General features: G+C 33.4%; 1 long non-coding RNA gene and 1 pseudogene across 1 annotated transcript; both read left to right on the forward strand.

The window, feature by feature from the left end:
• Positions 1–74: 74 nt before the first annotated feature.
• LOC132295458 (uncharacterized) lies at positions 75–1,085 on the forward strand. The gene is made up of 4 exons (XR_009478477.1): positions 75–183; positions 591–674; positions 753–877; positions 996–1,085. It is a non-coding gene; the product is annotated as an uncharacterized LOC132295458 (long non-coding RNA).
• Positions 1,086–1,164: 79 nt separating this feature from the next.
• LOC132271315 (structural maintenance of chromosomes protein 4-like) lies at positions 1,165–9,019 on the forward strand (annotated as a pseudogene).
• The last annotated feature ends 5,840 nt before the right edge of the window (positions 9,020–14,859 follow it).

Below are 14,859 nucleotides of genomic sequence, written 5' to 3' on the forward strand. Positions count from 1 at the left end.
TATCTCAACAGATCAGTTTGAATTCGCAATATGTTTATATTGGAAAACAACTTGATGCCCTGATGGCTGCATCTGAGCCGGGGAAGGATGAGCTTAGAAGGCTGGAGGAACTGAGAAAAACTATTTGTGCAGAAGAAAAAAGAGATCGAGAGGCTTGCACAGGGGTCAAAAGAGCTGAAGGAGGTGTGTAAGGGGATATCTTTTGACTTAAAATATATATATATATTCAAAATCCAATCGATATCTAGCTTAATGTTACATATTTTATTGGTTACTCTTTTGAGCGTTATATACTAAACAAATGTATTCTATGCAAAATGGTATGCCTTTTAGTTTGGGAGAACAATATCCGCACTCCACTTTTATACTCAAACATTACTTGCTTTTCTAAAAGAAAAATGACACAATTGTCCTTCAAAAACAAGTCCATACTTCATAATTATCTCAGAAGTACTCACACACTCGGGTAACTGAGCCATTTTTTTAAAGAAAATTAAGTGGAATGCAAGAGTTTAAAAATGAAGTAGGAATACCACATTCCTATGGTTTGTGATTGAAATTGCTTATAGCGTCCATGTTTTTATTTTTAGTCTTTGGAACTACAGAGCAAAATAGAGAATGCAGGTGGTGAAAAATTGAAAAAACAGAAGTCGAGAGTTAACAAGATTCAGTCTGTAAGTATTTGCTTGAGTAGCATATGGCAGATCCTATAAATGAATATTTCCACCAAATTCATATTACCCACTTTTCAGGATATTGATCAAAGCAGTACGGAGATCAACCGTCACAATGTACTGAGGAGAAGCTACTTTCCACCTTCAAAGAGATAGAACAGAAGGCTTTTACAGTTCAAGAGAATTATAAAAAAACACAGGAGGTATTATATTTAGTTGTTTTAATTTGTGGAACTCATTATGGTGAATTTTGTCAATGGAGTTGCATTTTTAATTGGTGGTTGCTCTCTTCATCATCATCATCTTCTTTTTCTTCTCTAGCTAATCGATCAACACAAGGATGTGCTGGATAAAGCAAAAAATGACTATGAAGAGCTGAAGAAAACTGTGGATGCGTTAAGGGCATCTGAGGTACACCAATAAGTATTTTCTGTTTTGAGCCTGTTCTGGTCAATCTATTTTGTAATACCATATCAGTGATTTATTGGGGATGGTACAGTTTGATGCTGACTACAAGTTACAAGATCTGAAAAAGGTCTGCAAGGAGCTAGGAATGAAGGTAAAAGGATACAAGAAAAGACTTGGTGATTTGCATGTTGCTCTTTCAAAGCATATGGAAAAGTATACATCACTCATAATATTTTCCTGTCAGGGAAAATTGTAAAACATTAAAGCATGTCTAATTTTATTCTTTTCTTATTATTTGCCCCTTCTTTTGTATGGTTGCTCGCAGAATTCGAAAAGACTTAAGTGGACCCTGAAAAGCTTCGAGCAACATTGGCAGATGAAACTCTTACTCGGGTTTGTGACCTAAAAAGGGCCCTTGAAATGGTGCCACTGCTGGAAGCACAACTGAAAGAGATGAATCCGAACCTTGATTCAATCTCAGAGTATGCAGTTCTTTGCTTATTTATTTAGGAAAAGCTCAATATATTTTGCAATTTTTCTGTACTAAGTATTCATTATAATTGATACCAGAAGAAAGTGTCCTTGTACAATGAATGAGTGGAGGATCTTAACTCAGTAACCCAACAGCGTGATGATATAAAGAAGGGTAAATTACACTCAGACCCCTGAGGTTAAGTCATTTTTCAGCTATATTAACATTTTGGTTTTAGATCTCACTTATATTTGAATTAGTGATTTAACATTTCACTTGCACCCCAAATTTTTGGTGGGGCCATAGTACTTTTAAGGTGTAAAATGACTATGCTACCCTTTGACCTCCTGTTGGCTATTTTTGTAACCAAACGATCCCCAACATATACCATCCTCTTCTTCCTCCTCATATCATCATCTCCATATCTATCTTCACTCCATATGACAGAACATCTAGAATATCGAGAGCAGTAAAACTGCCAGAGTTCAAGGCATTCACTTCCACTAAACTTCTAATGCTTGGATCATAGGAGAGCAACACTTTTAAAGTCTGCATTAAATAAATCAGATAAAATGAGAATTTAATGTTGCAGAAAGCTATACACTTGCTCAACCAAACAAAAATGTCATAGATTACTGGGCAAAAAGAAAAGGATCACAGATAAGATGATTTTTTCTTTCTTAAGAATGAAATTTTGTCCCCATGTGTGGAAGACCCACCATTCAGTACCAATACAATATTTAGCCTTATCTCATTTCATACCCTTCACTTTTTCTCTCTGGAAAATTTCTCCAATCTTTGAAATTCTCTTTCAACATCTCTTTGTCCTCTTAGCTTTTCCCTCCACCATGCCCACCAGGACCTTAACCCATAGGAGTTCTTAGGTGCCAGCTGTAGTTGGGGTGGTGGAAGAGACAAGGGCAAGGGCCTTGAGCGTGTGAAAAAGATGGAATTGTTGAATTGATTCTCTCTTCATCAATTTAGGAATTCATTATAGGTTTTCTATGTATTTAGAACAGGATAATGTGTACTATTAGAAGATCTTACAGAGCTTATGTGACGGCCCAAGTTTTTTTCAACCCGGTGCGTCAGTGATGAACCGAAAGTTAATCCGATAACGGATCCGAAATGCAGAAGCAAATGATAAACCAAGGTCTTAAGAGATAGGAATCACTCCTAAGACACTAATGTGACCTTTCATGAGATCACGGGACTTAAAGAGAGTAAAAGCGGAAACAAGGGTCAAAAAGGACAAAATTCGTTATCAAAGGGGCAAAACAATCAATTCACAATTAAGGAGAGAAACTTGACTCTAAACAAGTCAAAAAAAGTTAATACAACCTAATCTAATCATTTCAAGACATTCCAAGAGGTTTTAAGAACATTGGCCAAGAATCCCACAAATTGCCCTTTTCCCGGTTGAAGTGAAAACTGACACTATCTCACTAAAACATGAATAACTTCCACTGTGTTTGGAATCTGAGAATGGCATAAGTACCATTGGAAAGCTGACTCAAAATTCTTGAGTTTAGGCTCAAGAATCACCCCATTTGGATAAGGAACGAAGAAATTATGGCCTTTCGAAGTTGGAACAACAGTGCTGAATCACAACTGAAGAAGCTGGGCAAAAGAGGGCTATTTCGGTCGACCGAAATAGAAGTGGTGTGAGTTTCAGTCGACCGAAACTCACAGAATACTTTCTGAACAGTGGTTTTTGAGGGTTGCATGGCTCGGTAGGCCGAAATAGGCCATCGGTCACCCGAACTGGAGTTTCGGTCGACTGAAACTCCTCGAAAAGCTGCTGAATGACCTGTTATGAGCAAAATTTGTTGAGGCTTCACCCAAGCCTCAAACCCCAACATGAATGTGGACTAAAAACATGATTTTAAGCTATACAAACATGCTCGCAAGTGTACCTTATATATTGAAACATGTTACCATTGCCCATGGCCTCATTACATGACATTTACTCCAATTCACATGCCAAACCTCAAAGGTTGATGAAAGTACATTTCAAATGCAAAACTTGAAATTTAAATACATACAGTCGAACTTTAATGTTGGTGGCCCTTGGCCTCATATCATACATATCGAATAGGTCCCAAATAGTGTATCCAAGTACACTTTACATACAATAAGGCAAAAAAGGTATGTTGAACCCAACTAAGTGTTACAACATCAATAATGAAACTTAAACATGCTAACACTTGCATGTGAACAAAAATGCTTTAAAAGGAACTTCAAATCTCTAAATCACCCAAGGCAAGTGCAAGTCTCCAATCTTGAATCTTGTACCTGAACAAATCCCCCAGTAACTTCGGGTGAGTAAACAAGTTTACTCTTAGAGAATGAGCATGCATCGACTCGATTTCTTTATAGATTTTTATAACAACATAAAACAATTCAAAAGGGTCATGCCACCTAACATCTATGTCAAAGGTTAGACTCAGGGAGCATCCTAAGCTACCTTAACTCATTTCTAGCATAAAACACATCCTTTATGCAATTTAAATCACATAGGAGCATGCTATACGAGGCAACACAATATAGATTCTCAAAGTTATCAACTTGCAATCTAAAAGTGCAAAATCAACTAAATATAGCAATTTAGTATAAATAGAATTTCTAATACCACACATCAAAACATAGATTCTCTAGGTTATCGACTAGAAATCTAAAAGTGTGAAAACAACTAAATATAACAATTTAGTATAGATGTACTTAACAACATCAAATCGCCAATAGCCAAAACCACAAGTCATAATTAAACATGATTGTCAACGTGGAATTGAATGCGAAATCAAATAGTGGAAGACTTGGACATCTAAGCTCGGAATTCTGCCAAGACCTCAACGGTTATTCCGGGCATTAACCCGCAGGGAAAACCACCCTAAGTGCGCACTATCTCAATTGGGGAGAACTCATAACTCCCGCACTAGAGCCAAACTCTAGCCATGTAATTTGTAACAACAATGTCCCAAGACTCCAAAATAAACCAAATAAGTTCACAACTTATGCATAATTTATATAATGCATGAAAACAGCTTCCATGCGCAAGTAGGTTGAAACCACACAATCAATGCCTTAGAGTTTCAATTCTAAAATGACATACATAATGTCAATTACAAAGTGTGCAAATCGTGACACAAGGCAATAATATATTCCATAAAGAAAACATGTTCTCATGAATATAATTTAAACAACAATGTACTCAATGCTTAAAACAAGTCCAAATCCATGATTTAAATATAGAAACAACTTCTACAACATAATTAAAATCCATGGCGTAATGGATAGAATTTAATCAAATCATGATAATTAAATCTCTATTTTCCAAATCAACTCTAAATGGTCCCAAGTTTATATATACTAGTACACAAGTCCTAGTCATCACAATTATTAAGTTAAAACACAAGTAAGCCGATGGAACCTTTGAAATAGATTTTAATTAATACTTTTAATCAAAATTTCTAGATTTTCATACTCATCCAAATGTTCTCAAATTAAGGTATGTTGAAAAACATGTCAAAACTTAATTTAAAAGTATATCACAACTTAATTTCATGCAAGGTACGGCCATGATAATTAATCTTTCACAAAAGAAAAAATATTAAATAAAAGTTGCAATTCTTTTCCAAATAATCCAAATTTAATATATGTTAACAAGCACATCAAAACTTAATTTCCTAGCATGCCACAATTTAATTCTAAGTTAAATACCATCATGAGAATTAAATCTTAACCATATAAAATAATTAAATTAAATTCTAGATTCTTAACAAAAGCATGCATACAAGTTGTATAAGCACCAAAAACATGCAAGATAACAAAAATATGAAATTATAGCACCCCCTACCTCCATTTGAGATGAAATCTCAAATCCCCACCAAAATGAAACCGCTCCGAATCCGACGAAACTTCTAGGTTTTGTCGGGGACAACACAATCTACATGAACCCCCAAGAAGCCCCATCAAAATCACAACTTGACTTCAAACCCGAACTCAAGAAATGGTTAGAAATGAATTCTAATAAGGGTGAAAGGTAGAGCACGTCGAGGGGAACATTAAACGTTAAAGCCGAAGACTTTTCATCAAGGAAAAGTGGATCAAAAGAGGAGAGAGAAGATGGCAACCACTTTTTGACTTTAAGTCCCCTATTTATAGAAAAACCCTAAAACTGTCCTGAAAGGGCCCCGCCGTGTCCAGAAGAGTGGATTTTGAGCAAACGCGCTCAAACGGTAAAACTCAGTGAACGAAAAAGATTCAAAATGAGAAAATATAAACAACGGAAGAAACGGCGTCGAAAACCGAGTCCCGAGCAGAGAGATATGCCCCGAACAAGTTCGGCGGCAATCGGGGTCAAAAACTCTGAAACTGGAGAAAAACGATCAGAACTGAATTCTAAGAGAACATGACTCGACAAAATGTGAAAATGAATCCCGTACGAGGATCCAGGCTCCAGACGAGGTATTTTTGCAATAACTTTCGCTACTTGCACAATGGCCCCTCCAAAAAGTGAAAACTGCACTAATGGCCCAGAATGAAAATATCTTCCAAAAATATTTTCTTAAAAACCCCTGAAATAAAATATCTTCAAAAGATATTTACGAGAAACACCCCAAGAAAATAAAAAGATTCTGAAAAGTTATGCATCCATGCCCCTATGGACACCGGGAGCAACCAGAGTACTTTCTTACAAAAGTAAAGATACGTATTTCATGGAAACCACTTAGAATGAAGATATATGAAGTCAAAAACCAACTCCGAACACAAGAAATGAGGTTATGCCAACAAAGTGACAAACGGGGAAAAGACAAAATAGGGAAAATGACGAAATAGGAAAAAAGACGAAAAGTGAATAGTGTCGAAAAAAGAAAAATGTAGAATTGACTCGATCCTCAAAGAAAGTTGTCAATCCAAAGAAAAGAGTCTCGGAAATCACTCCAGAGCACTCGAGACGACACTAAGCGACGAGAAACTGAACTCAAAAAGGAAAAGACCAACGGAAAAAATATATATATATCTGTAAAAATCTGAGAAAAAAGAAAGGAAGGAAAAAGACCGGGTCATTACAGCTTACAGACCTCCGATGCCGGCACCTCCACGCTCCCACGCGTAGCACTCTTCTACGAGTAGATCTCACTCGCGCTACGCGTCACCACGCGCTCCTTCTTCAGCGACAGTAGTCATCTGCCATCTCCGGTCCTTGACCAAATCTCTGGTCCTTCACTTCACCGGACAGCGAGAAATCCGGTCATTGGCAACATTGGTGAGAGCCAGAAACTCCATCATCGGCAACGCCGACGAAAGCCTAAAGTTGTTTCACTGCCGTACAACGCCACTAGCAAATCTCTACCTCATCATCAACGACATCACCGCCGTTCCTCATTATCGCCGCTGCCACTATTTCCTTGCCGATTAGCACCACCAAATATATATATATATACATATATATATATATATGTCATATATACATACAAAATGGTTTTTTTTTTCGCCTTTTGATGTGTGAAGTTGCAGAGAGGGTATGAAATGGGTGTGGGTATGAAAATGAGTTTGTGGTTTGTGTGTTTTTTTGATGTGTGAAGTTGCAATGATGGGGCTGAAAATGAAAATCGAAGACGGGATTCGATGGTTCAAGCACCGCGACCAGCGGTGGTTGTTGGTGGTGATGACGATTTTGGCATTTACAAACAGTGTATGTGTGTGTGCGTGTGTGTGTGTATATATATACACACACACACAGAGGGGCCTTTTTGTCATTTAAGATTCCATATATTTTGTATTAAAAAAATTGAGGGTAAAATTTGCATGGGTCAGAGGCCAAAAAGTAAATTGGGGTGTAAATGAAAGTTAAAACCAAAATCTCCATCTAGCTAAAATATGGCCTAATCTCAGGGGTGTCTGTGTAATTTACCCAATAAAGAACCAATACGATGAGTGGAGAAAGAAAAGGCAAGTCTATCCTTTCTTGTTTGTAATTTTAGTTTCATTTCTTATATACAATGTCTCTCACTTAAAAGAAAAGTTATTACTTATGCATCAAATTGGTGCAATTTTATGGCAGGATTCAACACAATATCGTTGAAGTTGAAGGAAATGTATCAGGTTTTTGAATTAATTTTATTTAAATTCCCCTTTCTCAGCTATTCGTTTCAAGAATATGTGATTCTGTGTGTGCGTATGTGCGTGTGTGTATTTGTGTGCCCAACATTCTGGATTTCTGTGGATGCATGACTTGTTTGTTCATCTAAACTTACATGGTTGCTGAGATTTTGGCTGATGTTAGTAATGTTCTGTTACTACTTTGGTGCTATTGCCTTCTAATTCCTATGTTTCAATTCCACCCTCCCTCAGTGATGTTGCCATTTGTAAGAAAGCCATGTATCAGTGTGTTCATTTGCAATTGATGCTAGTTGTTGTTGACCTTTCTCATAATGGATGATATTTGTGTCAATTGTTTACTTTTCCTTTATTTTTTACTTTTTCAGTCGTTGATCATAGTTATTTTCAATCTTGCTATAGATGATCACACTTGAGGTGATGCAGAACTTGAGCTAGTAGATTCTCTGTATCCTTTTTCTGAAGGTGTTGTTTTCAGTGTCAGACCGCCTAAGAAGAGCTGGAAGAACATTGCAAACTTATCAGGTGGTGAAAAGGTATGCATAGAGAAGAGTCAACGGACCCAATTTATTTTGCCTCTAAATATATATTATAATTCTAGCGTAGCCTTGTCTATTAATCTGAATAATATAATTTTTTGTTGTCTTTTCATAATGTTGCTGATTTATTTATTGCTTCAGACTCTCAGCTCTTTAGCTCTTGTTTTGGCGCTTCACCACTACAAACCTACCCCACTTTATGTAATGGATGAGATTGATGCTGCTTTAGGTATGTTCCAGGGATATATGGTATTAGGTCATAGTATTTTTTTTGTTGTCTTTTTTGTTTTCCTTGTTGAATTTTATTCTTTAAATTTATGATTCCTTCTTTTGCCACCCTTCACTTGTATAACTCATGTAGCAGATTTCAAGAATGTTTCAATTGTGGGAGATTATGTGAAAGACCGTACGAAGGACGCACAGTTTATAATCATAAGGTAGATTGGATACATAAATTATAATCCTGGATTATCACCAAATTTATGTTACTTTTACTCAAGCTGCCCTTTATGGTTTACATGAAACCTGCAGCCTTAGAAACAATATGTTCGAGTTGGCAGATCGGAATTTACAAAACTGATAATTGCACTAAGAGCATTACCATCACCCTGTAAGTTTTGTGGTTTGTGAAAAAGCTGCTTAGGAAGATGGCTGCAAATTTAGAGGTGGATTGAAGTTCAGTCATGTAACAATTTTTTTTATTTCCTTTTTGGTAGTCTCTGTGAATTCCAAAGATACGTGAATATCAATTGTATATTTATTTTGATACTGTTAATTATTGTCTATAGCATGATTATGATCAAGTATTATTGCATACTTTGATTGTTCAGTTGCTAAGATTATTATTGTAAGAGGTTTATTTGTTATATGGCCTTTTTTGCAGTTTCTTGTCCTTTTAGAGTACATAAACTGTCCTATTTCATGGATCTTTCTAACAATCTGTTGCAGGTTGTGCTTTTACAATTTATAAGATGGCAAGTGGGTTCAGGTATGTAAATTTTCTTTTTACTGTTAAAAGTGCTGCCAAATGAAATCGTTGATTGCTTTTTACTGTCCTTAATATATATATATATGACACACATGTATATATTACCCAGGGCTGCATTTTTATTGGTTTTTTTTTTTTACGATATTTTGTGTGCTAATAGATGAATTCATTAGTTTTGGAATTTGAGCCTCTTTGAATTAGAGATAATATTCTATTGGTGGCCTCTTTTATGTCATTTATTTTTCCAGAGCTTTTAATTTTAAAGAGGAATTTGCATATATATTAATTAATATCTAAAGTGTGGTATTGGGTATTATTATAAACGGGCTCTGGTTAGCATCGAGAACGTTCCAAACTGTGATTTAGGGTTGGTTTGTCCGTGGCTCCGATTTAGATTGTTGGGCCATACCTCAAGGTTGTACGGGCTACTGCAATCTTAATTATTAATCCTGGGCTCTCCAATGGATATTTTCTTCGGGTCCTTTCTCAAGCAACTTATGAGGCCCAAAATTAGCTATGAATCCTGGCAAATTAGGGGAATGGGGGATTCGAATATGGGCACACTCAGAGCTTATTTATAATAATACTAAGTCACTGGGTAATGCCCAACTAACATTACTATTGGCGTTGTACCTGCTCTTCAGTTGAATTTTTAATTAATAAAATGACAAAATCGTGGAAGGTGTAATAATTTTAATACAATCAATATGTGCAAGTAACTCAAGCAACAGGAATTTTTTTAACTTCTATCAGATTGTTAATTTAATTTTATATTTTTGGTAATAATTTTATTTTCTTCAAATCAGGAATTAGTATCCAAAGCTTGACTCACGTGAGGCCCAACCCAGCGGGATTCAGTCTTTTAAGGGGTCCAATTGGCAGGTTGGCCCAGACCATCTCACGAGCCCATTGTGTCTCGCCCCAACAGTTTAACTCGTCACTATTGACTGTTTGGTCCAAGTGTAACCCAATCACTCTGACCGCCAATTAAGATTGACAACCGCATTTATGGCCAATTGGGTAAGTGGTCAGGCCTGTTTGGCCAGATTGTGGTCCTATCAGCCCAACCCACCAAGCCCGCAAATATTTTGGAGTTATCTCATTCAATTATTATTATTATTTTTTTGGGTAAAATACAGTTACACTCCTGAGGTTTGGCAAAAGGACACTCAGATGAAATTTACCTATTTTTTGAACAAAGACACCATTTGAGGGTTCAAAAATGGACAAAGACACCCCTTTACATGAAAAATTGACCAAATTACCCTTTGACAGTTTAGGAGTCTTTTTTAACAATTTAATAAATTGGACCAATCTACTCTCAAGAATAATTTATGCATAAAAAAAAAAAAAAAAAAGCAAAAAAAAACTTTATATTGTTCACTTTTTTTTTCTTTTTATTTTTTGTTATTTACTCTATAAATGTCCCAACTTCTTAAAAATGTAGAAGTCTAAAATGATTTTTTGATTCAATACATATATTTCAAATAAATTATATTTTGTTATTACTTCTTTTCTTTTTCTTTTTTATTTTTAAATTAAGATACTTAATTCTTTTATCTAAAAAAATTAAACCAATCTATTTTCCTTAAAAATAAAAAATATGGTACCAGTAAAACTTTATTCATCTTAAATTATATATCAAATATTATACATTTCCCAATATAAAAAAATAGGTACCCGTATAACTTTATGCATGCTTTGTGTTTTTTTTTTTTTCCCTTTGTTTTATTATTTTTTTCCCCTTTGTTTTATTATTATTATTTTTTCCTTTTATGTTGAGAAATGCATAATATTTGATATATAATTTAATATGCATAAAGTTATACTGGTACCATATTTTTTATTTTTAAGGATAAGAGATTAATTTAATTTTTTAAGATGAAAGAATTAAGCATCTTAATTTAAAAATAAAAAAAGAAAAAGAAAAGAAGTAATAACAAAATATAATTTATTTGAAATATATGTATTAGATCAAAAAATCATTTTAGACATCTACATTTTTAAAAAATTGGGACATTTATAAAGTAAAAAAAAAAAAGTGAACAATGTAAAGGTTTTTTTTCTTTTTTTTTTTTTTGGTTACTTTTTTTTTTATGCATAAATTGTTCATGATGGTAGATTTGTCCAATTTATTAAATTGTAAAGTTAAAAAAGTCTCATAAATGGTCAAAGTGTAATTTGGTTAATTTCTCATATAAAGGGGTGTCTCTGTCTATTTTTGAACCTTCAGGGGATGTCTTTGTCCAAAAAAGAAGTACGTTTTATTTGAATGTCCTTTTGTCTAATATCAGGGGATGTGACTGTATTTTACCTCTTTTTTCTTTTTTTTTTTTTGTCAAAATCATTCAATTATTAATGGAAGTTCATTTTTTACACTTACTGTTAGATAAATTGACTAGACCAATGACCAGCATTATTTTTCATTTGATAATTGGATATACAGTTATAATAGTTAATAATATGGTTAAATGTAATATAACTACCAACACATAGATTAGGATTTTAAGATAAAAAAAACTATAGGGTAAAGTAGAGCATACCCTTTGAGATTTGGTAAAAAAATACTCAAAAGAAATTTACTTATTTTTTGAACAAAGACACCCTTGAAGGTTCAAAAATGGACAAAAAAAACACCCCTTTACATGAGAAATTGACCAAATTACCCTTTGACCGTTTAGGAGACTTTTTTAACTTTACAATTTAATGAATTGGACCAATCTACCATCATAAACAATTTATGTATAAAAAAAAAAAAGTAAAGAAAAAAAAAACTTTATATTGTTCACTTTTTTTTTTTTGTTATTTACTTTATAAATGTCCCAATTTCTTAAAAATGTAAACGTCTAAAATGATTTTTTGATCCAATACATATATTTCAAATAAATTATATTTTGTTATTACTTATTTTTTTTTTCTTTTTTATTTTTAAATTAAGATGCATAATTCTTTCATCTAAAAAAATTAAACCAATCTCTTTTACTTAAAAATAAAAAATATAGTACCAGTATAACTTTATGCATCTTAAATTATATATTAAATATTATGCATTTCCCAACATAAAAGGGAAAAAAATAATAATAAAACAAAGGAAAAATAATAATAATAATAAAATAAAGGGAAAAAAATAATAAAACAAAGGAAAAAAAAAAAACAAAAAACAAAAAAACAAAGGCATGCATAAAGTTAAGATGCATAAAGTTATACTCGTACCTATTTTCCTTTATAAGAAGTTGGGACATTTATAAAGTAAAAAAAAAAGTAAATAATATAAAGTTTTTTTTTTACTTTTTTTTGTTATGCATAAATTATTCATGAAAATAGATTGGTCCAATTTATTAAATTGTAAAGTTAAAAAAGTCTCCTAAATGGTCAAAGGGTAATTTAGTCAATTTTTCATATAAAGGGGTGTCTTTATCCATTTTTAAACTTTCAAGAAGTATCTTTGTTCAAAAAACTAGTAAGTTTCCTCTAAATGTGCTTTTGCCAAACCTCAGGGGGTATGGCTGTACTTTATCCAAAACTATAATATTATTTGTATTACAACAACATAGTTATTACTGTAGTGTGATAGTCCAGTGATAGGGTGTTGGTGTTTGTGGTCAAATGGTCCAGGTTTGAGTCCCATCTCGTATGTCGGTCAATTGGACAATATCCAAAACGGGTTGCCCCCTACATAATTAGGATGACGTTCCAATAATACTGACTGCAAAATCATACCAAACCCAATAGGATGAAGTTCCAACCCAACATACACACTTCACTAGTTACTAGAAAACTGCATTTTTCAGTTTTCTCATTTGGATATTTCATCCTGTGTCTCTGAGATTGTCCAAAATAAAGCGTATTCCGTTTCTTGTGACACTTATAATAATAATGTCGATTAACATGTAACACACATTTCAGCTTCATCATAATGAAGGCATGGATATGTAAATCATTAAACATGAATATCACTAGAGAAAGAAATAGAAAAAGGAATCAGAAGCATGGAATTTATAAACAAGCTGAAAATAAATGAGAGAATTGCTATGTAAATTAAGGAGCAATTAGTTTTGAGCCCACTAAAAAACCTAAACTAACTCAACTCATTGTGATGGCTTTGTTAGGTGATTTAGGAAAATAGCCAGTTAGGTTATGTACATGTGTGTATTGTCTAACAGGACTTATTAGTTTAGACAAAAAAAAAATAAAATAAAATAAAATAAAAGTGAAAGTTAATAAAGTGACAACAATGCAGGTGATTTAAGGATTCAATTTCATCCATTGCCGACAGTTTGAGAAGATGTTAAACATAGAGCTGATTTAAGGTACTAAAAACAAATTAAAGAGGGCCCATACCTATGATGAACTAATATTATAGAATTTTAGGTAAGTCACAATTTTGATCAGTGCTGCTTTTGACCTTTTCAATATACCATGTTTTTCAGTAGTGTCGGTGCACATAAATTAATATGTGATATGTGTTTATATATATATTACAGTTGTCTGATTGTAGCTAGCCTTCTTGTGCTTGTTTAATATATATATCCACCCATATAACTAAACTAAAAATATATATAAAATTACACCAATAAAAAAATTTACAATTAACTAAAAAAATTTTACTAAATAATTAATATTAAAATGACAAATAAATAAACACTCCAAAACAAATTTCACGCACCATCCAAATAGTCAAGTAAATAAAAAATAAAATAAAATAAACACTAAAAAATTAGCATTTAAATGACAAACAAATAAAATCCTAAAATAAATGCACAAACAATTCAAATAGCCACGTAGATAAATAAAATGAAATAAAATAAATAAATAAAAGTCTTGAAAAATTTAGGGGTATTACATATGCACCTTGATAGCGAGATAAAACCTGGTTGAGAACTACCTCAAGGTTAGTTGCAGATAAAGCAGATGAAGCAGATGTAGATTCACCAAAAGAGTTGTTGACCAATGTTGTAGTTGAAGGTGGTGGTGACATTGTAAACACTAAAATTTAGTGGGCTTTGGTTTTAACAAATGGACCCATTAAATATGGGCCTAATGTTTAATTAAATTATTTAATTGGTCTTGGCTTGGTTTACTTAAATTATTTAATTAGCCCAGCCCAGATGATTGAATGAAAAGATAATTATTCCTAATAAAATATATTTGGAATAATTAATTTTAAGGATAATTATCATAATATAACTGGCCCGGCCCAGTTATGATTTTTTTTCTTATCCTGAGATGACACGTGTCATCGTCCTATTAATCTAAGAAACCTATAAATAGAGGCCTGGAGGAAGAAGAAAGGGTACACAAATTCAGAGTCCAGAAATCCAGAGATTCAGAATTCAGAAGTCCAGAGACTCAGAAATCCAGAGACTCAGAAGTCAGAGACACAAATTCAGAATCCAAACCCAAAAGTGAAGAACATCAAACACATCCAAAGACGTGCCGTTCTTCATCAAATTCCACTATGATTCAAGAACAAGCTCGTGCAACCCCTGGATTCAACTAACAACAAAAAGGAGATCGAATCAGAGGACCATTCTTTTTGTAAAAGATATCACAAAGGATTGTACTCCAAATATTTTTGATTTAATAAATTATTATTTTGCCCATATTTTGTCTTTATTTGCAGAGAATAAAATTTGTGTGTTCAGACATATATTC

This window comes from Cornus florida, unplaced genomic scaffold, assembly GCF_030987335.1.
Source record: "Cornus florida cultivar Cherokee Brave unplaced genomic scaffold, ASM3098733v1 CherokeeBrave_3.0.0_Hap2_Chr01, whole genome shotgun sequence".
Lineage (NCBI taxonomy): Eukaryota > Viridiplantae > Streptophyta > Magnoliopsida > Cornales > Cornaceae > Cornus > Cornus florida.